This window comes from Macrobrachium nipponense, chromosome 43 (assembly GCF_015104395.2).
Source record: "Macrobrachium nipponense isolate FS-2020 chromosome 43, ASM1510439v2, whole genome shotgun sequence".
Taxonomy (NCBI): Eukaryota; Metazoa; Arthropoda; class Malacostraca; order Decapoda; family Palaemonidae; genus Macrobrachium; species Macrobrachium nipponense.
The window spans coordinates 26,283,960-26,311,459 of NC_061104.1; the positions used below are offsets into that span (position 1 = coordinate 26,283,960).

Consider the following 27,500-nt stretch of genomic DNA (forward strand, 5'->3'; position numbering starts at 1 on the left):
CTTTCTTACATGGGATATGTTCTCCCAAACCACTCCACCTGTTACGAAAAAGATGGACTTAGTGGACGCTTAACGTTGTTATTTGGTAAAGAAAAAAAAACGCTAAAAGCCTTACGTAACAACTCTAAAAAACTCCCTTTGCGGTTTCTAAATTACAGGGAGATATCTCTCAACCCAATTCATTATTACGAGGATAACACACCATATCATTAATGAATAGTACAATGAGTACTTTGACTTACTGAGCAGTCCTTGTAGACATGAACTCAGATCATAAATCGCTACTACGCGCCTCTCTCTCTCTCTCTCTCTCTCTCCTCTCATCCCCGCTCCCTCGTCTCTCTCTTCTCTCTCTATCTCTCTCTCTCTCTCTCTCTCTCTCTCTCTCAAAATGTTGCGAGTACTCACGGGTTGATTTTCAGACCTTAGAGGGACCTCTGTGTTATCTTGTTTCTAAAAGTTAATTGCATGACCTTAAAGTATGAACAACAATAAAGGTTTATCAGATCAATTTATATTCACCATCCATAAAACTGAAATATAGGAAAAATGAAATAAAATCGAGGGTTATTGTAACACATTTGATAAATTTACAGTTAAAATTAATTTAATAACTAAAAGTTAAATATATCAAAGAGTAATAACATATGTGACAAATTAAATTAATCACTCAATTGGGATTATAAATCAGTGGCACTCAAATGAAACAAATTACGACAAAATTCAAACAATCGGGGCAATCGCCCTTTCTAAATCCACACACGCATCACTACCACTACGAATGCAGGCTTATTCGGACCATGGCTGATTCGGATCAGATTCGGACCTTAGTCTTGGCGGATTCGGACCATTTACTAGGCTGATTTGGACAATTGCTTAGGCTAATTCGGACCATTTACTAGGCTGATTCGGACCATTTACTAGGCTGATTCGGACCATTTACTAGGCTGATTTGGACCATTTACTAGGCTGATTTGGACCATTTACTAGGCTGATTCGGACCATTTACTAGGCTGATTTGGACCATTTACTAGGCTGATTTGGACCATTTACTAGGCTGATTTGGACCATTTACTAGGCTGATTCGGACCATTTACTAGGCTGATTTGGACCATTTACTAGGCTGATTTGGACAATTGTTTAGGCTAATTCGTACCATTTGCTCGGCTGTTTCGGACCTTTGTTTTGGGTGATTCGGACCCATATTAATAATTTTATAGCAATGATATTAGGCAAACCTTTGAAGAACTTCCAGGCAAGGTGGGTGTCACTGGGCCAGTTAGAGAGTTTGTGGATTATGTTGACCTAACGTGGTTGCAGAGTCAGGCGTGGAAAATGGAGAAATGGTCAGTGTTTGGGCGCAGTATAAGGTCAAACAACCATGCGGAGGGGTGGGATCATAAGCTGAAAAGAAAAGCCAAAATAGTTACCTCGCATCTTATTCACTTATATCTTTAATATACTTAGAGCCAAAGGAAATACAGAATCAGATGAATTAAGCTTGTTAAAGAGGGCAAATTAAAGAGACATCAGAGAAAGCAGGTCAAGGAACTACATGGGCGTGTCATGAAACCGTGGGAGGACTATGATGAAAGGAAAATAACAACTGATCAGCTACTGAAGAAATGTACACATATATACTATGCGCCAGTGTAAATAAAGGGGATATTTCGGGTGAATTTGAGTGAATTTGGGCTTTATTATTAGCTTTATTTTTACATGAACTATTTTAAAAATTAGAGCAATATGTAACTGTAGATCTAAATGATGAGAGGAGTGGATTTCCATTATTTCCCCAATATATTTTCATAATAGACTTTGGAATGATTATGGATTACAAACATTGAAACAATATTATAAAACAATGTCACATATGTTACATATGTAAATACATATTAGCAGTGGCGGCTCGTCAGCAGGCACTGTGACTGCAGCATCCCCTATAGATTTCATAATATATATGCACAAAATTATGAATATGTACATGAATATGAGAAATTAAGTATAGATTATCAATAATCCTTTAAAATTATTACCATTCTCTTGTTTTTGAAAAAAAAAAAAAGTTAATTGAAACAATATGTGGAACTGCTGGTGCTCAGCAGTTCTTATTTTGCTGGTAGGGTGATAATGTAGCCAGCTCGCACGTAAGGGTGATGGGAGAGCACTGCCTGTGCCCTCTCGAGCAGTGTTAGCCTAGCTGTTGGAGGGCGAAGGTGTGATTTGAAATTCGTCAATAGAATAATCAATATCAAGGGTCAATATGTAGTATTGGTGATAGTGATAAAATCAGTGACGATACTAACGATATGAAATATAATGCAGAATAATCAACTCGGTTGTGAGTTGCAATAAATGGAAAAAAATAACCACAATAATGTCAATGATACCAAATTTCAAAATAGCTTCCGGCAGCGATTCTGCTGCCTTCCTCAGAGAGAGAGAGAGAGAGAGAGAGAGAGAGAGAGTGTATGTGTATGCATGCGTCTGTGTTTTAGGTGGGTGTTTATAGTCCATTTGTTTTATAGAGGCCCATGTTATTTTATTTTACCGTCATACTCAGTTTTGTACTATCTTAATGTTTTCGTTTTCGAGTTTTTATTCTTTTTAATGGTAAATTATCTTTATTTGTTACGCTTAGTTTACATTAAATTAATATTTTTATGTAACCTCATATTCTCAATTTTCCGTCAGTCCCGGCAGTCCGTCCGCCAGTCTCTCCGCTGCCGAAAGTCACTGCTTTGAATTAGTATTTTAATACTTTTTCAGTTTTGTTCATAGTTTCAAATTTGATTAGGGTAATCATCCATTAGTAACCAGTCATAGCCCAAGAAAAAAAAAAAACTTGAAGAAATCCAGATTTCGGCATTGTTTATAGTGCCACATATATATATATGTACTATATAATGTGTGTTTATGCAGTTAATATCAAGGCATTGAAAAAAATTTATGTAACAGCACCTCTATGAATGATAGCCGGGAGCCTCCACTGCATATTAGGTGACCCAATGATGCCGTTTTGTCTTCACAACATTGGCTTTTGGCAGTGTTACCATGTGCAGTTCACCTGATTTTTTTACGTTATTTATGATTTAATGGATAGAATGTGTATTTTCCTACGTAGAGTTATTTTCCGTGATGTTAGAAAACTACACATCACTAACTTAACATAAGTAATTTTGACGAAGAAAAATAAAGGATTTCAATAAAATCATTTGTATAAATAAACAGGTATAGTATAGCTTTATTTTCATAATAAAACATAAAAAGGCACAGTGAAGAATTTTATTCTTCAGTGCCGTGGCCTGTGGTCGGAAAAGGCACGGAGGGTTGCCAGATGGCACCAGAAAAGCCACACTAATAGACGAAATTCCTCAAAACGGCAACCCTGAAAGTCCGAATCGGTCAATCATATACCTTGGTCCGAATAAGCCTGGATAAAGGTCCGAATGAGCCAGTGCATGGTCCGAATAAGCCTGTTACCACTATACACAACACTAGATACTAGATGACAGGTCACCTCAAAAGTTGAGCCAAGAAGCTGTTCGTTCCGTCCTGCATTCGGGTTTTGTTGGGGGAAAAGAGACACGTTATGCAATTACCACGGATGCAGAACTGACTTACAAGGTTTTCGTGAACATAAAAAACTTTAGAATAATTATCAAGTTCGTTGTCAAAAACAAATTCCAAATATAACAGTGTGCAACTTCAACATATTTATTGAATAGCAATTATATATATATATATATATTATATATATATATATGTATTGTATATATATATATATACATATATATCTATATATATATTATATATAGATATATATATATGTATTTATATAGAAGTATTCTAACATATTAATAATTATATATATTATATATTATATCTATAATAAGAGACAGATTGCACGAAAACAAGTGAATACACAAAAACATTAGAAAATAAAATAGTTGTGAGAGGAATTCCTCACACCAGTCATGAATCTCATCCGTTTGCAGATACAATGTCAAAACCTACGGTCTGTGCCACTTCTGTATGTAGATGAATATGCAACCTTTACCAATAGCCTAAGTTACTTCGGTAAAACTTGACTTTAGTTACGCGGCACTGGCTCTGTAGAAAAACAAGGCAAGAATCGTTATTAAATATCACTACTTGACCTAAATAAGTCCACTGCACACAATATCGTATTTTGTTTGTTTGTATGTATGGTGCTTTTACGTTGCACGGAACCAGTGGTTATTCAGCAACGGGACCAACGGCTTGACGTGACTTCCGAACCACGTCGAGCTTGAACTTCTATCGCCAGAAATACACATCTTTCACTCCTCAATGAAATGGTCGAGAATCGAACCTCGCGTATTTTGGTCTTTTATTTGATATTTCAACCGTAAACAACGAGACAAAGAATGTTTAAAAACTATCCACAAATCCACAATTATATATATATATATATATATATATTATATATATATATATATATATATATAATATATATATTTCTATTTTTTTCTTTTTATAATTTTTTTCATATATAATTGTGGATATTTCTTTAAACAATTTGTTTTCACGAAACTGTGAATTTCTTAACGAGACAAAGAATGCTAGTACTGTCCACCAAATCGCAATCTGTACTAACCTCATGCTCTAACAAAACTTGAGAATAAATGCCAAATCCTGTACATGCTTCACTCAGTGTTGAAAGGCAAACGGCGAATAAGAAGGTTTTAAAGTTGTGACAGGAGGAAACTCTTGCTGTTGCACAATTAAACAATTGTGAGGAGAGGGTGGATAAGTCAGCTGGAAGAAAGAGAATATGAACAGAGGTACGTATGGTAAAAAGAATGAAAGGGGTTGTAGCTTCTAGGGGCTGAAGGGACACAGCAGAGAACCTTAAGTAATGTCTACAGTACGCTGTGCAAGGTGCATTGAAGGCATTATTCCCCTACGGAGTGTACTGTACATTCTTCATGAACATGATATTCTGAATAACAAGTCCTTGATGATTTGTTTATCTCAAGTACTATGCTTGTTTTGACATATCCTCATATTGAATTTCTTTTAGTTTTAATGAGTTTTCTGGTAGAACAATAAACTGCCATTTTTCCAATTTTTAGCAGAAGAAGGCCAACCATCCTTCCAAATACAGCAAAACAAAATACTTAGCAATGGACATTATATATACCGAATTCAGGTTTGTATGTAAATATGATACGAGTTGAGTTGAATATAAAATTTAGGCCAAAGGCCAAGAACTAGGATCTATGAGGCCATTCAGTGCTGAAATGGAAATCGACAGTAAAAGGTTTTTGAAAACCTTGCAGTTGCACCATGAATCAAGTGTTAAGAGACGGTGGAAAGTAAGGTGAAGAAAGATATGAAAGTTGGTACACTAAAAGGAACAAAAGTGGTTGCAGCTAAGGACCGAACGCACGCTGCAAAGAACATTAAGTAATGCCTAGAGTGCACCGCATGAGGTCCAGTGATAGCATTAGCACCTTCCGGTGGTAAATATTTGGCTTCAATTTATATAATAGTACGTATTTAGTTTTATAAGGTAGCCTCCCTTTGAATGGAATTGTTTGCTTGGTGGTATTTTTGGATCAGGATTGAGTTTTTCCCTCACAATAGCACTCTTGAAAACTATCTTCTATGCTAGAATTAAAGGTAAGACTTTAGGTTCCTTACGTCAAGTGGTGACCATTTGGCCAGCATTCCCAAGTCTAGGAATAAATTTCCCCAATCTTTGTTACCAAGGCCTGTAGTCTTAAGTTTGAATTCTATTCATTTGTATACTTATTTTTTTTAGTTATAATGTACAATATCACCTTGTACAGTAAAGGGAGACTTACCCATAAAAATGTTGAAGACAATGTTATGAACATCATTTCAGGCAGTCCCTAGGTTATGTCATGGGTTCCGTTCCTGAAGTGCAATATAAGCCGGAACACAGGATTAAAAAATTGGTATAAATGAAAAATAAAGTGATGAAAACTTTAACTGTAATCTTTTGTTTGTTTGTAAGGTGTTTTTACATTCCATGGAACCAGTGGTTATTCAGCAACGTGATTTCCAAACCATGTTGAGAGTGAACTTCCATCACCAGAAATACACATCTCTCACTCCTCAATGTAATGCTCACTAATCGAACTCGTGGCCACAGAGGTGGCATGCCAACACCATACCAACCATGCTACTGAGGCATAGCGCTATTGTAATCCTTTGGTTGTCCCAATTGATTTACCTTGCTTGAAGTGAGGTGTGCATCCATGATCTTGTAGAATTTCCTCCAAAATTTACGCATACGTATTCTTCTATTGCTTACAGTGCACTGTAATACTGAAACAACGTAACCTCAGAACGTCCGCTGTAACCCAGAACAAATTTTCTCACGAATATATTTGAAGAGCACCTTGAGCTCGTAACGAAGTATACGCCAAGACTGATGTAACCCAGGGATTGCCAGTACTCCAACTATTTTCTTCTTTGCTCTGTCACTCACTTTCTGCATGTGGGCTCCCTAGTCACCTTCCTGAGAAAGTATATACTTCAATTCGCTGCCATGAGCATCAGTCAAGAGTTGTGGCCCATCCAGGCAGCGCAACATGACCTCTATACTCCTCTTGAAGTACAGTGTTCACCCCCATATTTGAATAGTTGAAACCCCTATAAAAACGCTGAAAACTGCCTATTTTGTTAGGTAAAACTCAAAAACAACCCACTAAAAATATTTACGCCTGGTTTTTTTAATAGTCCATTTTATGCGGAAATTTATTTTAAAAAACAGGATTTTGTGGATATTTCTCATAGATAAATACTGTGAATATGTGAATTTCCCACAAATAATGGGGGTATATGTTCCAGAGAGAAATCCGCACATACGGGGGTTCACTGTAAGTGTTTTCTCCTAAATTAAGAAATAATGGCATAATTCATGTCTCGGGAAGTGGCCGCGGTCTGGGATTGGTGGCTGCTATGTCACCGCTCGGTCATTTACCTATTTCAAAAGATAGCAAACCTCAATAATACTATCAGGATCTAAAGTATGTGAGACACACTGGGTTGTTATGATATTTTATTTTTATCTTCTCAATGTTTTTCTTAAAAGATGTACAATTTCTGGCCAATAGTAACCCAACAGGCTAAAATTAAATAAAAATATCTCAGTACATATGCAGTTATACTTTTAATTGTATTTCAATATAAAAAAAACATAATTTTTTTTAATGAAATAAGGTTTTTAAGTTTCATTCACATGAGATTATCATCACGTTCAATTACATTTCATTAATTATCAGATTATATATTTCATTCCATTACGGCGCTGAATGACCATAATAGGTCCCAGTGCTTGGGCTTGTCCCTAAATTTCATAATCCATCCATCCATCCAATTTCTGGCCAATAGTAACCCAACAGGCTAAAATTAAACAAAAATATCTCAGTACATAGGAGCCATTTTGCTTTAAGCAGATACCTGGGCATCTGGATTTCTGTTACACTACTGCACCTCAATAAAAATGATGTATTTTAACCATCTTGATAAACCATCATAATTAACTTATTACTCTTGTTCACAATAAGGGAATATGCTCATGACAGTAACCAATGTGCCAAAGGGTTGGCTAGCAAGCTAATACTAAACTGTGTGCATAAGTGACAAAAGACAAGCTTCATTTTATCAGTGTCACATGCATGTTATCCACTTGATTTTCGTCAAAAAAGACACGATATGTTAGTTAATTTGTTTTACGGTAAATTACACCATATGTTTATGGAATTTACAAAATAAAAGGCAAATTATAAAAAAACATACAATATTGAATAATTTGAGCCACTCATTTACAAAAAATTTAGTGACAAGATACAAAAAATTTCACAAAATACATCTATGAGCATCTATCATAGCACTGCATTGCTGTCTAAACTTACGATATTTGGTCAAAATATTCATATAACCTCCAGAACACTCCAGGGCACTGACCCCACAACAGAAAAAGTATGACTGTTTACCTAACAGCTTACAAAATATTAGCTAGTCCTAACTGTGTGATAAATTATGTCTTTTATGAATGTCCCAATACTACTAAGTGTTGTCTTACAACCATTATTTAATATCCCTGACTAGCTTACAACACTAGAAGAAAGAATACAAAAAACCATCATAGTTTCTTACAATGAAGCAACACTATCAACCACTGGTTTGATGGTCTAGCTTTGATTTGTATAGTTTTTGATAATTCCTGTAAAGCATACAATTGCACAAATAATTAAGTCAATTAAACATACATCTATAGGCTAATGACTTAATGAATTCAAAGAAATTCTAGTTTCCTAATTTATCAATGCATTACATATGGCAGACCTAACAGATTATTTGCAACTAACCTTTGAAAATTTGCACTAATTCTTGTCTTTACTGACTAGATTCTCTGAATATCATTAAGATAACATTTATCTTCATAAAATACTAACACTATGTGTGAATATGATTACATACCGACAACTGAATGTGCATGTGGTTATACACATTATTATGATGATTTTAAACAGAAAATGAAGTTACATTTCACAGTCTTTAACTGCATATCACTGCATATACATACAAGTAGTGAAGAAACAGAGAAAACTATCACAATTATGATTCGTTGATAAAAAATCATGTATGCTACAAAACACCTGTCATGATGTTCAACATGTTGTTGGACTAACAGTAAACAGTATGTACTGCAATACCAGTAATAACTTTCACATATAGTATATGAAAGTTACTATTCAAGAGGGAAAGGGGGGGGGGGGCAGTAATGAGCATTTCTTCTATATTTCTGCACAACACAAACACATATCAAAGTTATTTCACATAAGAATGCCTTTTATGCTATACAAGATATGATTGAACCTGGTACAAAATACACACAATGTTAAATTACTCTATCTATGCATCTAAACTGCCTAAATAAAGTATAGAGCAGTACTTAAATTTACAATTTGCTGTACAAACAGAGGCTTTCATCCCTTTATTTCTCATTTTTATAAATTCTTCTTGTGACACTCTAGGTTACATCGTTTTCCAGGTTACAGCGTGGCATCAGAATGGAACCCACAACGCAACACGGGGACTGCCTGTATGTAGATTTATGAAGTTGCATTTTTCCTAGCCGAACGTCAAACCAGCATAACCTTAACATCTAATTACAGTTCAGACTCTCAGTGACATTACACCTCACTAATTTTCAACAAGTTGATTTTCCCATTTATTGAGTCCACCATTTGTCAGCACCAATTGAAACTTAATACATATACAATAAGTGAAAGAAATGTTTCATTCCCTACTTCATAAGCAAAGAAGAGCTCAAAACATGAGATTCAATGACACAACTAAAGAGTTAAAACTAAACTCAACCTTTTCCTGCAATAATAAAATGTGTCTGAAAAGGCAACCCTAAGATGAAAATAGGTGAATGCCTGAAACTGTTCACTACAGAACCAAATTAACTAATTCCTAAGCAGAGCTGACAGCAATCAAAATACAATAATAAATATGACAAATTCTGCCATGTACTGTCAGATTTTTTCACAGCCATCACAGTACTAAACATTGTAACTGATCTTTAATTATAGCCATTTACTACACAAGTACTTAATTGTGATTCAATTGGAATCAAAGCCTAAACTCTTAATAAATTGCAATACGTACTACAATTCTCATGATAGTCAAGGAAGACTAGAAAGCTTTTTAGATTTCTAAGTAAATGTTTACCTGTATACTTTTATGCGATATCATGCAAAAGGGCATCTAAGAAATCTGTCCACTGTTGTAAAAAAATAAATAAAAATAAATCATAGACCCATTTACAGGTATGACAGTCAGTCTTTTTGACAATTTAAGTAAATTCACAACTGAAGCATAATGTCAAAGTTTTTTCTAAATTGGATGATACAATCTTAATGCCTCTTTCTGAGTTAATTTTAATGTAAAATCATCACAGATAAATACTATAAAACATAATACAGGCAGTCCTACGTTATAAGCGGACTCGGTTAATGGCAATCCGGTTTCATGGTGCTAGACAAATCGGTGATTTATGGCGCCATAATGAGCTGAGTTCCGGTTATCGGCGCCATAAGGTGCCAATAATAGAGTTATGGCACCATAACATACCTAAAGGAGACACCATTAATCTGTTATTGGCACCACTGACCAGTTATTGGCGCCGTTGACTGGATATTTGCACCATAAGCGCCATAAATCACCAAGTTTTGGTTAATGGGGGTTTCCGCTTTTAGGCACCCTGCTGAAAATGGAACCCCAGCCTATAACCGGGGACTACCTGTACTATGCAATCTTCTCTCACTGCTCACTTTAAACTACATAGTACTACTCGAAACTTCTTCATTGTCTACAATAGGTCCGATTACTGCCTCATGGTAGGGTGGAGGGGGCTCTTGATACGTAGAGTTTACATTACTATCGAGCACATCATTCTGCTCATCCTCCAAGAGTATTGTCCTGGATGTTTCCTGGGCCACAACATCCTCATATTTTGGGGGATCACTGGTGGTTTCCTCTTCCTGGAAGACATAATCAATATCAGAAGTTATATTCATGACTACAGGTCATCACAATAATTAAAATAATTTTATTATCTTACAAAACTTACTTCTAAATGATTAACCAAGAAGGGAATTACTCCCAAACAATTAATATATTCATGTTACAAACAAAATGTATTTACACAGTTTTCAAATTAATATAAGGGTAGATGAACACTGTAAAGTTGTAACTGTTTTCACAAGATATCTATTTTTATACAATTTTCAGTCAACAATATTTTACAAGCTATGCAGAAAGAATATAAAACAAATACATAATGAGACCGTGCAACTTTGACAACCAAAAGATAAGGGTATACCTATGGTATACCCTTAAGAAATTACTGACCCTCTGTCTCCAGAATACCAGAGGGGAGTGCAAATACTATGCTGTTCATTGTTACAGTTAGTGAGTATGATCTAGGCTTACTAATCCAACATAATTTGCAAAAAAAGGAACAAAGAATTGACAGAATTTTGGGGTTTGGGGCCAAAATTAATGACCAGGGGCTTTCTCGGTAATAATAATACATATAATCAAACGTACAAATACTAATTAAAATATGCATAGGTGTTATTACTATGATTACGAAAAAGACATTATAAGACAAACCAATATATGAATAGATGAAAATAATTATATACAAACATGAAAACAGCTAATACGTACCACTAACCTTTGAAATCCAACACTAACTTTAAAGTTTTCTGTTTCCACAACATCTGTTATTACTTTTGTGCTCGTTCTTTTATATATCATCTCGACCAGCCTAACCAACTTTTCTGGGACTTTCCTTTTCCTCAAACACCAAAACATCATTTCTCGTGTGATTCCATCATGTGCTTTCTCCAGTTCTATAAATGCATAATAGACCTCCTGGTTTCCCTCTAGCCTCTTTTCCTATAGCTATCTTACTAAGATGGTATTCACCATCCCTCTTTCTCTCATGAATCCATATTGCTGTTTCCCGATCTTTACAATTTCTTTTAATCTCTCATCTAGTATTCTCTCTCAAACTTACTATTCATGCTCTGTTAGTTTGATTTCCCTGTAGTAACCACAATCCATGAAATTTCCCTTCTGTTTGTGTATATGTATATGTGTACACACACACACACACACACACACACACCACACACACACATATATATATATATATATATATATATATAATATATAAATAAACAAAATTCCTTCTAATAAAAGGAACCCATAAAAATGCCAAAATATAGAAAGTAAGTACTATATTTCAGAGACTGCTGTCTCTCTCTAAAGGTAGCTAATGAATGAGGAAAGTTACAGAAAAGGCGGTATTTATACCAAGAGATCCATCTGCAGTTAAGCCATTTTAGGTCATCCCCGCTGATAATTCCTCTTTAATCATCGTAAGCGTTGGTTGAAGGAATACTTTATCTATGATATCTGAATCCAAGGTGCCCTTTGAGATGTTCATTACCTATATTTGTTTAATTAAGGCTGACTCTATCATCTGGCTTTAGTACTGACATTTGCTGCTATAAATTATACATGACAAATTCTAGTTTATTCTGTGGTAACGGTTATTTATATAGTTAAAAATCGCTGAGCTCTGTTGTCAATACGTAACTGATTGTTTATGTTGTATTAATCTTACTAAGAAGATGGCATCCACTGTCCCTCTTCCTCTCATGAATCCATATTGCTGTATCCCGATCTTTACAATCTATTAATCTCTCATCCAGTATCCTCTCTAAAACTTTCAATCCATGCTCTGTTAGTCTAATTCCCCTGTAGTTACCACAATCCATGACATCTCCATTCTGCTTGTGTGTGTGTGTGTGTATATATATATATATATATATATATATATATATATATATATATATATATATATATATATATATATATACTATATATATGACTGGTAAAAATGTTCTGTTACAACAGACTTCCATTTAATAAATGGAGCCCATAAAAATGTCAAAATATAGAAAGTAAGTACTATATTTCAGAGGCTGCTGTCTCTCTCTTCAGGAAGCTAATGAATGAGAAATATTACAGAAAAGGAGGGACTTTACCAAGAGATCCATCCACAGTTAGCCGTTTTAGGTCATCCCCGCTGATAATTCCTCATTAATCTTCTTAAACGTTGGGTGAAGGAAGACTATCTATGATATCTGATTCCCAGGCACCCTTTGAGATGTTCATTACCTATCTTTGCTTAATTAAGGCTTTTGGACCAACATTTGCTGCTATAAATTATACGTGACAAATTCTAGTTTATTCTGTGGCTACGGTTATTTATGTGGTTAAAAATCGCTGACCTCTGCTGTCAATACGTAACTGATCGTTTATGTTGTATTAATCTCTGGGAAGAGCTCACGAAATTAACAGTGAGCGAGACAGGACACACACTCTACTGGTGCCTCTAAACCTTCGGTATGGTTAGGCTTCTCTAAGTAGCCGATGAGTGAGTTAGGGAATACTTGAGCAAAGCAATCAAAGGTGAAAGAAAAAATAAATAAAAATATAAAGTGACGTGAGTACAAGACAACTTGCACAAGGTGTTACTCTTCTTGAAGAAAAGGACTGCAACCCCATCCATCTACAGAAGGGAACGCGTCCGAACGTCCCGTGGATCGCCGAACATCGGGACAACGCCAAAGGAAGCAAGATCTTAAAAAGAACAGGTGGACATGAACGGAAGATGGAGGGCCACTGGAGGGTACGATAAGATAAAACAAAAGCACAGATAACGACGAATGATAACATCGATAAGCCGCGATATGAAAAAAAAAGGAGGGTCACTCGGTCCCGTAACACTAACACGGATATTTCAATGTGGTTATTTGCTTCATAAGAAAGTATGAATGCAAAGCAGCGGATTTATTTTGAGAGAGATAATATTCCTATTCCAAAAAGCATCATAATCAATAGGTAGTACTAACAAATCCTCAACACAGACGAATTTCATTAGCAACCTTCACTAACAGAGTCATCCTCAATCATCAAGATAAGTGAAATTGATTTGTCAGCTTTCTCTACATGAGAAGAAACTTATTCTTTCAACCGATTGGAGAAATTCAAGAGTGCTGCTGCTATACGTATATTGGTAAAACAAATTTTACAGAAGCCAGTGTAATATAACTTGAGCCAGACTGTACTATATTCAATAATTGCAAGGGTCTATGAACCAGATAATTATATTATGAACGGTATTTCATATATATATATATATATATATATATATATATATATATATATATATATATTATATATATATATATATATATATCTATATAGTGTGTAAATAGTAGACCTATTTGCCCACAATTAGTGACAGAGCGTGGATCCTTCGTCTCTTACGCTACGGTATTTTCAAGGAAACGATTCATTGTAAATAAAATCTTTTTGGACGACAAAAGTGTAAAAAATACATGCTTAAAAGACAAGAAATTGCACCCACCAGTGTCAAAATTGCTTATAATATCTACACGGGACTTGTCCTGAATTTGACCATTTTGTCCCCTTCTGGGACATCCTTTTGTCCCGATTTTAGTTCATCATAATAAAAATATATTTTCACTTTATGTTGAGCGTGTATCCTCAGTCATGAAAACCCAGTGGACTGATTGGATTGAATTGAATGTAAAGTGTAACGGGGGAATACCTCGCAGTTGCGCTATGAATCAATTGTTAGGAGAGGGTGGAAAGTGATGGAAGAAGAAATGAATGGAGGTACAGTAAAAGAAATGAAAGATGTTGCAGCTAGGGGACGAAGGGACGTTGTAAAGAACCTTAAGTAATACCTACAGTGTACCGTATGAGGTGCACTGGCTGCACTACTCTGCTACAGGACAGTGGACTGATGAATGAAACAAGTTGGATGTGGCTTCCGTAGAAGCTACCTTACAATGCACATGGAACCTTATTTTCCAGTTTAAAGAACTTGATAGGCAGGTGCTGGAAAATGAGGACCTATTAAACAAATTAAAATCATCAAGAAATATAATTGAAGCCTTAAGTTCAATTTCATTTCATATAAACTTCTTACGTATTTGTATTTATACTCATATGCTCCAAATAAAAAGAAAGTTAGCTTAATGTCTGTTGTTTGTACTGATGATTAATTTTCCAAATTATTCTCCTTTTGTTTAGTTTCTGCACTGCTTACATTGATTATTGATTTTCCTCATTGTTTTCCATTTCTTTTTCTTTACACCCTATTAAAAATCTTGCTTTATGTTTTTCACTTGTGTGATAATTGTCTCTACGTTTTTATAGATATGTAAGTATAAATTAATATATACGGTGAAAAATTTTAAAGTGTCCCAATTTCTAATCCTGTAATCTGGCAACTCTAATAATATCCCGTGTATGGACTGTGATTCATTTTATTTGGGCCAGACAAGTAAGGATTTGTCAGATTAAATTAACAAGAATAAAATAGTCTAGAAGTAACCTCGAATCTGCATTAATACAAGTAACTGAGGAAACTAAGAATCTAACGGCATGTCTATGCTCCTGACCCCATTCTGCACAAGATGTTCGCAGGAAAATGAAAAGCAAAATAAGAAAAAAAAAATGGCAGTAATCCTGGTTAATACCAAACACCCGAGTTAATCTCAGACAGCAATGCCCTACCTGAAAGAGATAATCTAGTTGTAATCACCTTTGTATACATTACACTGTCTCTATACCATAATGTTAGTAATTGTAAAACCGAGTCTTCCTCAAACCTCCTGTCCCACTGTAGGTAGTTTGCTTGAAAATGCCTGAGAGTAGAAGGCAACAGATCTCGCACTGTGTTTACACTTTATTCTAGGTCACCTCTGCGAAAACAATGGTTTTGTGTTGCTTAGATATCGTGATCAAAACAAAAGTGAAAATACTATCTTTCTTCATACAACGACGATAGGATTTTTTTAATGAATGCAAACAAACAAGACTGTGAAGCATGAATCAGTAAAAAGTAGTAGGCCTATCCCACATTTTGTTGGAGTTGGACTCTGATCACATGACCTTTGAATACTCTTACCAGATTTACTTTTGCCGATCATCATGCATATCTTCGTCAAAGTAACCAGACAAAAAGAAGAAAAAATATCATGAAGGCAAAATAAATCGATTATAACAATATGGGCAACTTTCTAGTCAAAGTATTTCTCGACAAACCAGTCCCCGTGTGCTGCTGCTCTCTCTCTCTCTCTCAAACTCCGAACTGGCAAACACGGAGTCGGAGAGAGGACAAAAATAGATCTGGGTGCAAACACCCAGCACATCGTTGATCAGTACCTGACTCGCAATCTCCTCGGTAGATGCTCTCCGATGGCGTCTCATCAAGAAAGCAATAATGATGCCAGTGGTCATGACGTAGATTACAACGAACCCTAACATGCCCTCGAGAGCAATTGGCATAAGTTCGAACTGAATCGCTATGAGACACAATAAAGACGGTGTCACACTGAGAAACACCACCAGAATCGCCTCCAAGCAGCGGCAACAGGTTGGCGGCTTCATGGTCAACACGACGCGGAGAGGACGTTACACTACTACTACTACCTTAGTACTGCACCTGACGTCTAGTTACGAACACCTCATGTGTGTGTGTGAGTGCGTGCGTGTGTTAAGCATGGGGGGCATTTTGAGGGGGCGAGATTACAACCAAATGATAAAGTAGATCCTTAATGAACTTTTGCGGAAGTCGGATTAGAAAAAATCTGAGTTCGTATCTTATCTGTGAACTTTCGATAATGCTTCTTGGATAACTGATCTCTGGAAGTGCACGTAAAAAGATCAAATTTCAATACCTGTCAAATGTAAGTTTTATTAAAAACTGAATCTAGGTTCTACAATTCTTTGTACCAATGGAGAATCTGTTTATAGCAATAAGACTGCCTATCTCCGTTTACAACAGTTTTGGGTAGTGTGCCCACTTCACAAAAGCAAGAAATCTAAGATCCCATTCAAGGGCATGGCCAGAGCGATATGAGGAAGAACCGATAAAATCCATTTATTGCTCCTGCTGACATAAGCAATGAAATAAGTAACAGGCAGTCAGTCCATTGTAGTTGGCCAATGCTGAGAATAAAAAAAAAGAGCATATATGTGTGTAATATATAATATTATATAGTATATATATATTATATTATTATATGATATATATAATTATATAATATTATATATATTATATATTATGGGTTAATATATATACCTATTTACCGATATATATATGTATATATATATATATATAATATTATATAATAATAATAAATACATATATATATATATATATTATATATATATTATATAATAATATATATACACATATATATAAGTATATTATAATATGATATATATATATGTTAATATATATACATATATATAATTATTATATATATATAGCACATAGATATATATATATAAATATAAATATATATATATATATAAAAGATATATATAATATATTATTATAATACATAATATATAATATATATATATTATAATATATATATATATATATATATATATATATATATAGATATATATATATATATATATATAATATATATATATATATATATATAACATAACATACATACATATACATATATAATATATATATATATATATATATATATATATATATATCGTCTATCGTGGGAATATTAACGAGATAGAAAAATATAAACTGAGTACATGGCCATGAGGAAAACAAAATCTTACAAAGAATACTTGGTTTCACAAACTACAAATGAAATTAAGGAGTACATAACAATTTCAATGCTTACAAAAGCTGGCTAAACCAAAGGGAGGCAGAGGACGTTTACTTTATCAAAACCTTCTTCGGACATCTTGCGAAGATTGTACAGACCTGTGCTTAAGTTGATATTATTTTCTTATGTTAGCGGCATTCATACAGATTATAAGAGCTTTCTAGAAACAATATTTTTACATCTTGTTATCATACTACAATGGGACCAATCAGTACTGTAATTTTTTTTTTCTTTTTTTTTTTTTTACTTGGGTGCACCAAAAAGTGCACAATTCTTTGAAAAGTTAATAACTGAATAATTTTTATTTATACTGATTAAAATAAAATGAGTTTGATAATGATCCTACTCTGGTGCGGACAATTATAAAAAATTTTTGACGCGTTATTATATGAAAAATTACATATACACTGAATATGTTCAACATCGATTTGATGGGCTCAAAATTGATAAAATATGGCAAACTAAGAGTATTCTGTAGTAATTCATACTTCTTGTTTACCGAACTACAGAATATTGGGAAATTACGTTGGCACTTGTTTATCTAAGAACATCCCTCGTTTTCCTTATTTTTTGGGCTTTGAGGTCATAAAATCATGGGAGAAAATATCAAATGCATAAGTAACAGTTTCATAAAACAACACTTTATTTATTTCCTCCTATATGGATTGAGATCCAATTCATCTTGGCCAAACGAGTTCAAGAATTAAATATCATAATATATCAACATAAATATTCATTGGAACAGGTTAATATTGCTCTTTTTGTGAACGGAAAATCACATAGAAGTGAATGGTCCAACAGCAGCGTGCTGTAATAACATAATATATATATATATATATATATATATATATATATATATATATATATAATTATATATAATATATATATATATATATATATATATATATTTTAAATCTTTTAGTTTCCATTGATGCAGCCAACATGAAAATTGTTATTTTCAGGCAAGGTCTATAAACTCTTGACCCCATATTCTGTAGATGTCTGAAGGAGACTGAAATGAGAAACTGAAGAAACCAATGTGCTTAGAATCTTTTTTTTCTTTCTTTCTCTAAATCCTCAGCTGAAACCCTTATTAAACAGAGTCACAAGACTAAACCCTAGAGCAGGGGTTCTTAATAGGGGGTATCCATAAAAGGGTATGAGAACCACATACTGGGGGTATGGGACTTGATCTTTGGAAATCTGTATATATTTAATTTTAATGTGTCAATGTTTACATGGGTACATTTTGTAAATAACTATGTAAAACTATAAATACTTTTGATTTTCTTGTATGTTTCACTCCTAGATGTTCATACCTAAAGCATGTATTAAACTAAGTATATTAAGTTATACTGTCAACAAATAGAACTAAAATGGACTTAAGCAAAGGGGGTACAGAACCACACTGGGCAATTCACTGGGGGTCTGGAGTTACCAAAGGGTTAAGAGCCCCTGCCCTAGTGGATTCCGAAGGGATACCAGCCCAAAGAGAGAAAAAAGTTATATAGGAAAAGGTAATAAATAATTAAGTATGAGGAAATAGATGAAAATAAAACCGATATACCTGAAATTCCGGAGATCTCAGCAGGGAGCAAGAATGAATTTGCTCCTCATATTTGATGAGCGCAGGATTCCACAAATGCACTATACTCTGTTTTTTTCCATCTGTCCATCCGCCTGTGGTATTTGCGCATGGTAACACTGCGTCCCGGGCTTTGAATAATATCCTATTTCGAATATCAACGGTGTAATTCGCATATAGTAAATTATTAAAAAAACTTTTCAGTTGCAAATGTACACCCAGATATCCTTTTATTTACCTAAAACGTAGACATTGCTTAACTATTTAAAGCCCGGGAAAGCCCAGGACGCAGTGTTACCATGCGAAAACAGCATAGGCGAATGGAAAGATGAAAAAAAACATAGTATAGGCAAACTACTCCACATCTCACTTGTAGGTAAGATAAAATCTCCCAGCAAGCTGAGTTTTATTAAACCTGATGCTAGAAAACGACACAATGCTTGCAGCAGCATCAACCTGCCTATACTCTGTTTTTTTTCATCTGTCCATCCGCCTGTGGTGTTTTTGTATGGTAACACTGCGTCCCGGGCTTTAGATAGTTACATTCAGCTTACATTCAACGATTATACTAATAATATCCTATTTCGAATATTAATGGTATAATTTGCATACACTTTTCAGTTACAAATGTACACCCAGATATCCTTTTATTTACCTAAAACTTACAATTAGCGTAACTATCTAAAGCCCGGGACGCAGTGTTACCATACAAAAACACCACAGGTGGATGGACAGATGAAAAAAAACAGAGTATAGGGTTGCGAGCAAAAACAGCTAGGCAGTGGAGGATTGGGGAAGGGGGGGGCGAGTAGGCCAAGGAATAGGGGGCCCCTCGTATACATTATGTATATGTATTATATATATATATATATATATATATATATATATATATATATATATATATATACACTATATATATATATTAATTCCAGTACTGTTTTGTATTGTTTTTAATATTTTTGACATCTTGCAAGATCTCTAGCGTTTGGGGGCATACACAGATGCACAAAGATTCTGTAATCAGAAACATATGTTATATTTACTTTTCAAGTATTTTATATATATATATATATATATATATATATATATATATATATATATATATATATATATATATATATATATGCTATCGTGGGAATGAACTGCGTGACATAAAGCATACACCAACTATGTGGCCACGAGAAAACTGAAACGACGACAGAGTGCAAGATATTTCTCCTATACTTTTAGGGCAGTTCTCACTTTCACTGACAACAACAGACCTGAATGCTTACTATGATAAGCACAAATGATTGAGGTTGCTCTTCAGATTATGAACAGTTAAGTATATATCTTAGTTTAACCAGACCACTGAGCTGATTAACCGCTCTCCTATGAGCGCTGGCAGAAGGATTAGATATTTTTACCTGGCGAGGAACCAATTGGTCACCTAGCAACGGGACCTACAGTTTATTGTGGGATCCGAACCACATTATATCGAGAAAGGAATTTCTATCACCAGAAATAAATTCCTCCGATTCCGCGCTGACCGAACCGCGAATCGAACTTCGCACCACCGGATTGGTAGCCGAGCGCGAAAACTACTCGTCCAACGAGGAACTGGATTATGAACAACTGTCTTGGATTAACTCGGAGGGCAACCTAACGCTCTATCCTAGACCCGGCCCAAAGAAAAGAAAAAAGGAAGAGGGGTCAAGAGTCTTAAAGAAAGAGAGGTTGTACAATTCAGGACAACAGAAGCAGAACCAGAATTCTGATGGAAAGGAACAGTCCACTGGTATGGTGGCTAGTGTCGTGGCATGCCACTCAGATGTTGCGGGTTTGCGCCTTCCCCATGGCAATGAAAAATCACTGGCTCTGTATCGTGATCAGTTACTGCTGCAGTGTGGGGTCTGTGGTGGGATCCTGAAAAAGGCGTTCTTTGAAGAAGCTTGAATTTCAAGCCAATGGCCCCTTTGGTGTGCTTGTTCCATGTGAATAGGTTTCATCTACTGAAGTAAAAATTAACTGTATTGTTCTAAAAGGACTGCCCATTTACAAAAGTAAACTCAAAAGAGTGGCCTGACGAGATGAGGAATTCTCCTACTTAAATTACAAAAGGGTTAGCAGGCCAGAATGAAAATTGCTATTGTATCATTAATCATTCACGTTCCTCTTGATTGGCTGTGCCGAGTTCACGGATCCACACCAGACCTCTAAGATGCGTTAACACCTTGCCACAGTTACCGGCAACGCCTGAACAAGGACACGTGATTGGATTCACCCAAACCAACCTATAAACCGGGGGGGGGGGCGGGGGGGTCGTCAACACAAGATGCTATCACTTACACTTTGGGAGGACAACGGATCTGAGGGTTTGGGCTTAACAAAGCGTCACGGTACCTGTAAACACTGTAGACTGTATTGTTTGCACCATTTTAATACATGAAAAGTAAACAAAACATATGGTTCGGATTACAGAATCTTCGTACATCAACATACGCCCTTAAACGCTAGAGATCTTGCAAGATGTCAAGAATATTAACAGCAGCACTGGATTTATTGTGCGATCTCACCAGTCAATAAGCTATGTGAGTTGCTGAGGTCTTAACGAATCATCATTGAGGCTACAAAAATATTCGCGTTTTCTTCACCTGGAGCCTAAGCGGGCCACCAGGTTCCCCGAAATGCCGAGGATTGGCTTAACTGTGAGAGGATCTGCTGCATTTCCAAAATCATTTTACACACCCCTACCGAATGTTAAGTCACAAGGAATGGTGATTCTCCAAAATACTGTAACGACTACAAATATTCCTCCGTTCTTCCAAATTCAGTTTTTGTCCATCAACTGATTTTGGAAGAACGAAGAAGACTTAGAAAATTTTGTCAAACTAATAAGAAGTTGACCAACAACCTAAAAAGCCACAGAATTCAACGAAATCTGCATACAAGAAAAACACTGCACCAAAAGATATATATATATATATATATATATATATATATAGTCATATATATATATATATATATATATATGTATGTATATATATATATATATATATATATATATATATATATAACGTATCTTGTGTGTGTATGAACACTAAGGTTCTGATCGTTTCCCTAGAAGGGCCTTATACCTAAAAATCAGCTCTACAAAGATATTTACATATTTCCTGAGATTTTGAGCTTTTCACATCATGTCAGTTCTAATCGTTGGCAAATTCCACTAATTCAATCTATATTAGTATTTTTATGACTTATTAGTCAAAATGCTACCGCTTTCACCATCATCAAAGTTGGCAAGTCCTATTTTCCTTTATAGGGTCAAGATGTCGAAAGGAGTCACCAGGATCACTTCAACTCTCTAGGTCTAGGTCTTCTGACATTTCCTCAGAAGTTTTTTGACCTTCAATTATGTCTTCGTCCTGTTATTTCCATAACTACTTATTTTGTAACTGGTTCTCACCCCTTTGTCACCTACTGAATTGAATATAGAATTCAAGGCAAACACTGGGACCTATGAGGTCAGCAAAAGGTTTGAACGGTGTAACAGGGAGAAACCCTCGCAGTTGCACTATGGATCAAGTGTTAGGAGAGGGTGGAAAGTAAGTTGAAGACAGAGAATATGAAAGGGGGTAAAGTAAAAGAAACGAAAGTGGTTGCAGCTAGAGGCCGAAGGCACGCTGCAAAGGGCACCACTCCCCTACGGGATTTTGTCACCTACTCCGAGGTGTTACGTAGTACTAAACATGGCAGAAGCTCCTTGGGAGGCCGAGTGTAGTACTAGGCCCCTCGGAGATCAAAGTATTATATGCAGCCATTTTTATATTGTGAGGTCGACAAATGACTATATTAATCAACGATATCTTCGTGCGGCCATCTACTTTACTTAGCATGAGTTTACCCTGGACTTTGACAAAGGTGGTTAACACCGAAAAAGGGGAATACAAGTGCGCAAGCAAACATAAGAAAGACCATTAACTCCTAATATTCTTGACAGTTCCAATAAACGAAAGGGCTAGAGAAAGAATGGAAAACACCCATAAAGTAGATAGGCACAATGACATTTACAGAAAAAAAAAAAAAAAAATAGAAGACAATTCTGAAAACGGAACCATAGAGTATAAACGTTTGTGCATACAACGAATATAATAAAAGTCAAAAGAAAAATTGTAATAAAACAGGGATGAACGTAAATAAAAAAAAAAAAAAATGGAAAGGCCAAGACGACGAGGGGGAAAATGGAGAAAACAGGGACAGCAGCACACGTGCACTCTCAGACAGCGATGGGTTAATCTTCAAGGGGATGACTGTTAATACATTTGAGCATGCAATGGCCCTTTTCACATGCCAGGATAAGATGCATAGGTCTTCAACATAAGCTTGACACAGTTACTTCAAACGGATTAGAACCAAAGGTTAACCCGTAGCTGATGTACTATTATAAAGATCAAGTTGGTTTCAAGGAACGCAGAGGATATAATAGTAAGCAGATAATTACAGCAACAAGAAAAAAGATGACAACGCATTAGACAGTGAGTCATGCACAACGCTATGGAAGGTTAAAAGATATGGACTTCCTAAAAGATAAGGATTTCCTCACATCACTGAAGAGATTTCAAATCTCAAAAAAAAAAAGGCAATCGTTGTACAGTAACGGTAAATGGAAATCCAAGACCTATTGGAAGTCAAGACTGGTGTGATGCAGGGTGGGATTCAAGTATCTATTAAAAAATTTATAAGCTTTTAAGAAGAGTTGTTGGTGAAACAAGTGCGGGTATCAATTGGAATAAAATATATTGAGGTCTATTGGATCTTGACTCTGCTAATGGCAAGCTGCCGATATGCAGAGTACTGGGGGACTGAAACTTGTATTAATATCTACGCTAGGTGAGAGAGTAGCGCTTTTTCAATCACCACAAAACCAAAATAAACCCAGAGCAACCCATCGAGTGAGCTGTTGGAGACGGGAGTGATGAACAAGTCAAGAGATCTCAGTTACAACCATCCAAAAAGATAATGTCAAAATCATAACGATACTGCTATATGGCCTCCAGCCACAGTACCTAGTCAGGTGTGACGCAGAGGGATTTGGTCGGGTTTAAATGTAGTTTGAGAACCATATAAGAAGTTAAACGACTGAGACATGCAAATTCTGGATAACGAAAATACATATAAAAATCTTCAATTCCCTTACGCTTATATTTATCCTCACGATCCAGAGATTAGAACAATTACCGAGTTGAGTTGAATATAGAATTTAGGCCAAAGGCCAAGCACTGCGACCTATGAGGTCATTCAGCGCTGAAATGGAAATTGACAGCAAAAGGTTTGAAAGGCGTAACAGGAGGAAAACATCGCAGTTGCACTATGATATGAATCAAGTGTTAGGAGAGGGTATGGATCAAATGTTAATATACACACCGAAACTAGAGAGAGAGAGAGAGAGAGAGAGGAAACATAACCACAACTTTCCCGGGAAACAAACCGTCAACCTTAGCTCTTCTGCTTCTTATGGACATCATAAAGAATAAAATGCTCTCTCTCTCTCTCTCTTTTACATACACAGACGCTCATGCGTGCGCAATCACGTAAATGCCATTATCCAGCTTGACAAAAGCAGTGAATTAATATTAGACTATAACTGAAAAAAAAAGTTGGCGGCACTTGACGAAAGTTACTTGCAAAAAGTCTCCAACTAAGAAAGAGAAAGAGTAAAGTATAAATTATATAGAATTGAACTGAATATAGAGTTTAGGCCAAAGGCCAAGCACTGGGACCTATGAGGTCATTCAGCGCTGGCATGGAAATTGAGAGTAGGTAGGTCTGAAAGGTGTAACAGGAGGAAAACATCGCAGTTGCACTTTGAAATATTTGTCCAGAGGGTGGCTAGCGAGATGGGTAAAAGATAATACGAACGGAGGTACAGTAAGAGGAAATGCCTACAGTACACCTCATGAGGTGCACCGACGGCACTACCACCAGCGAGGTATAATATATATTATATAAATATGTATATGTAAAAGGCACCTTCGATAAAAGAAAATGTCTTCTAGGAACTATTTGAAACGACTGCAAACGCTTCCTCACGTAAACACTTCGCAAGGACCTTCATCAGTAGCAAGACTTCAAATGTAAACGATCATAGGTTACTCCTCAGGCCACTGACTTGCAAAACAAAGCCAAGGACCTGAGAGCCACGAGAGAAAATATATAGCACAAGCGAACCTGCAAACAGCGAGCAGTAATTCAATAAAATGCATAAACGAAGCAACCGAGCAATGTTATTTGATTAAACATTGTATGTGCAATTCTCAGCAAAGCATGAAACGAAGTAGCCAGTGTTTTGTTTCACAAGCTGGTAGTTGTTGTTTTAGATTGAGCTGACCTTATGCCAGCAAGGGCTCTTGCTCATAGAGCAGCCCGGTAGGAAAAATGGTTCCTATATTTCTTTGGGGTTAATTAAATGATATTTTGTAATGTTTACAAACCAGTCAAAATCGTCTCATATCCACATGCTCCCTATCACTTGATGCAACACCTACTCGGGTGAACCACTGGCTGATACAAGCACCGTGGCAACCACGGTCTAGGTATATTATACCTAGACCGTGGTGGCTACAGCCTAGCAGCAGTGAGGGCTCCACGGACACGAAGTACGCCAAGGATGAGATGCAAAACTAAGCATTCGGCAAATACGACTTACCTCACTAGAACTGTCGACGGGAAGTAGTCCTGGATTACGATAACAGGCCAAGATCATGAATGCAAAAAAATATAAACAGATGATACCGCCTATAACTTTTAAATTCTGGAGAGAGGGTACTGCAAGGATTATAATGAACATTAGTACTGCGACAATAACTGCAAATATAATATCTCTAGTGCATAGATGCTTCCAGCTGAACATTTTCGCTTAATTTCCAAATCGCTTGCACGGCCGAATCTCACTTGCCTTAAAATTCTTCCCGAGATTTAGTCGTATTTTGCACCAGTCACATTTTTGATGAATACTGAAGTCTAACTGTCTAATTAGGAGGTTCTTAGTATGTTACGTTTAATGTGAAAATGGTAAATGGTCAATCTAGAGAAGAGAGGGTTCGAAGTTTATCTGCTGCGGAAGCTAAGTGGGTTGTGTTCTACAATGGTCATGACTAACGAGTTAAGAGCCTGTAACACTAATTGCCACATAACAATAAATTCGCCTCGCCATGTGTGAATCAGCTCTCTTTCAGTTTAAATTCGTCAAATTCTAGAATACTGAACATAATTCCAGTAAATTTGCAATATTTCCAAATGATTTATAGTACTGAGAGAATTTCAATAACGACAAGAACGCTTTGAGAAAGTGTCTGGCAACTCCACTGGGAGAACAGGCAGACCCAACATACGTAATGCAAGGATTTTTTGTTCTATCGTACAGTGCACACATCCTTTGCCACATAACAAGCGAAAAAAGATCAAGTCAGAGATAACCCAACGGCCAAAGGCCATTTTCTTAGGGCATACAATTCTTGACACTGCAAATAAGTGAGTTTCTGCAACTCAAGAGATACACATGCTTCCCCAGTCTTTAGATAAGAGGAGAAATACACTGTCTTGCTTGGCTTGTAAGCATCCAAAGGTCCACACAACACTAGGCCTCCTTATCCCTTTCACACATTATTACACTTACTACTACCCACCTTTGAGCAAGGGCCCATGCTGGTATAAACAAGCAAATGATCCAACAAGAAGTGTTACGGCAAATGTCAAAGCATGAATGTGGGACACAGACACAGCTGACTCATGTAAAATACCATTTCCTGGGGAATGAGTCACAATTTAATCCCATTCAAACGGGAATATATAATGAGATTACAATGGGAATACAAAAACACACATTTCATATATATATATATATATATATATATATATATATATATATTTATTATATATATATATATAGTATATATATATATATATATATATATATATATATATATATAAGGCGAATGTTTGTTTGGATGCTCTAGAAATCCGAACCTCTTAACAGATCCAGACAAAATTTTGCACCCCAGAAAGGTTTATAACTTAAAACCCCTAACCATGACAAACATACACACAGATTAAACAAACGAAATTTACTTTCGTTTTTGCGTCACATTTTCCTTCGGTGCTTTATGGAGTCTGTTTGCCACTTCATGATTGAATGACCACTTTGTTCCCAAAATTTTTCCCACCTGGGATGTAGCTGGTCATTAGTTCCAGGCAGATGGTCGCTGACCACTCATACATCTTCAGTGCAAGATCGCACAACTCTGGAGAGATTGTCCCTCTTTGCTAGTTCATATGCCACTGCTGTTGTGTTGCCACTCATGGCAACCGCTGGATGGCCAACTAAGTGGTACTGGAAGAGCTGAAGGCCTAACCATACTGCTCTCATATCAAGGAGATTGATGTGCTCCTCTCTCTCACTTGGGCCCCACGTCCATGAATCTCGTCCCTGGCCCTCCCAGGGATTAGCCAGCCATGCAGGTATTTTCTCAGCCGTATGCCCTTCAATTGTGCCCAAGAAAACACCAACTGGAACACTTGTGAAGAACTAG

The 27,500-nt window shown here is 35.9% G+C and overlaps 1 long non-coding RNA gene across 1 annotated transcript in view; it reads right to left on the reverse strand.

The window, feature by feature from the left end:
* Positions 1–7,062: 7,062 nt before the first annotated feature.
* LOC135213597 (uncharacterized) overlaps positions 7,063–27,500 on the reverse strand; it is a 24,169-nt gene continuing 3,731 nt past the window's right edge. Inside the window, exon 2 of the long non-coding RNA XR_010314173.1 lies at positions 7,063–10,571. This is a non-coding gene — a long non-coding RNA (uncharacterized LOC135213597). The remainder of the gene's footprint in view (positions 10,572–27,500) is intronic.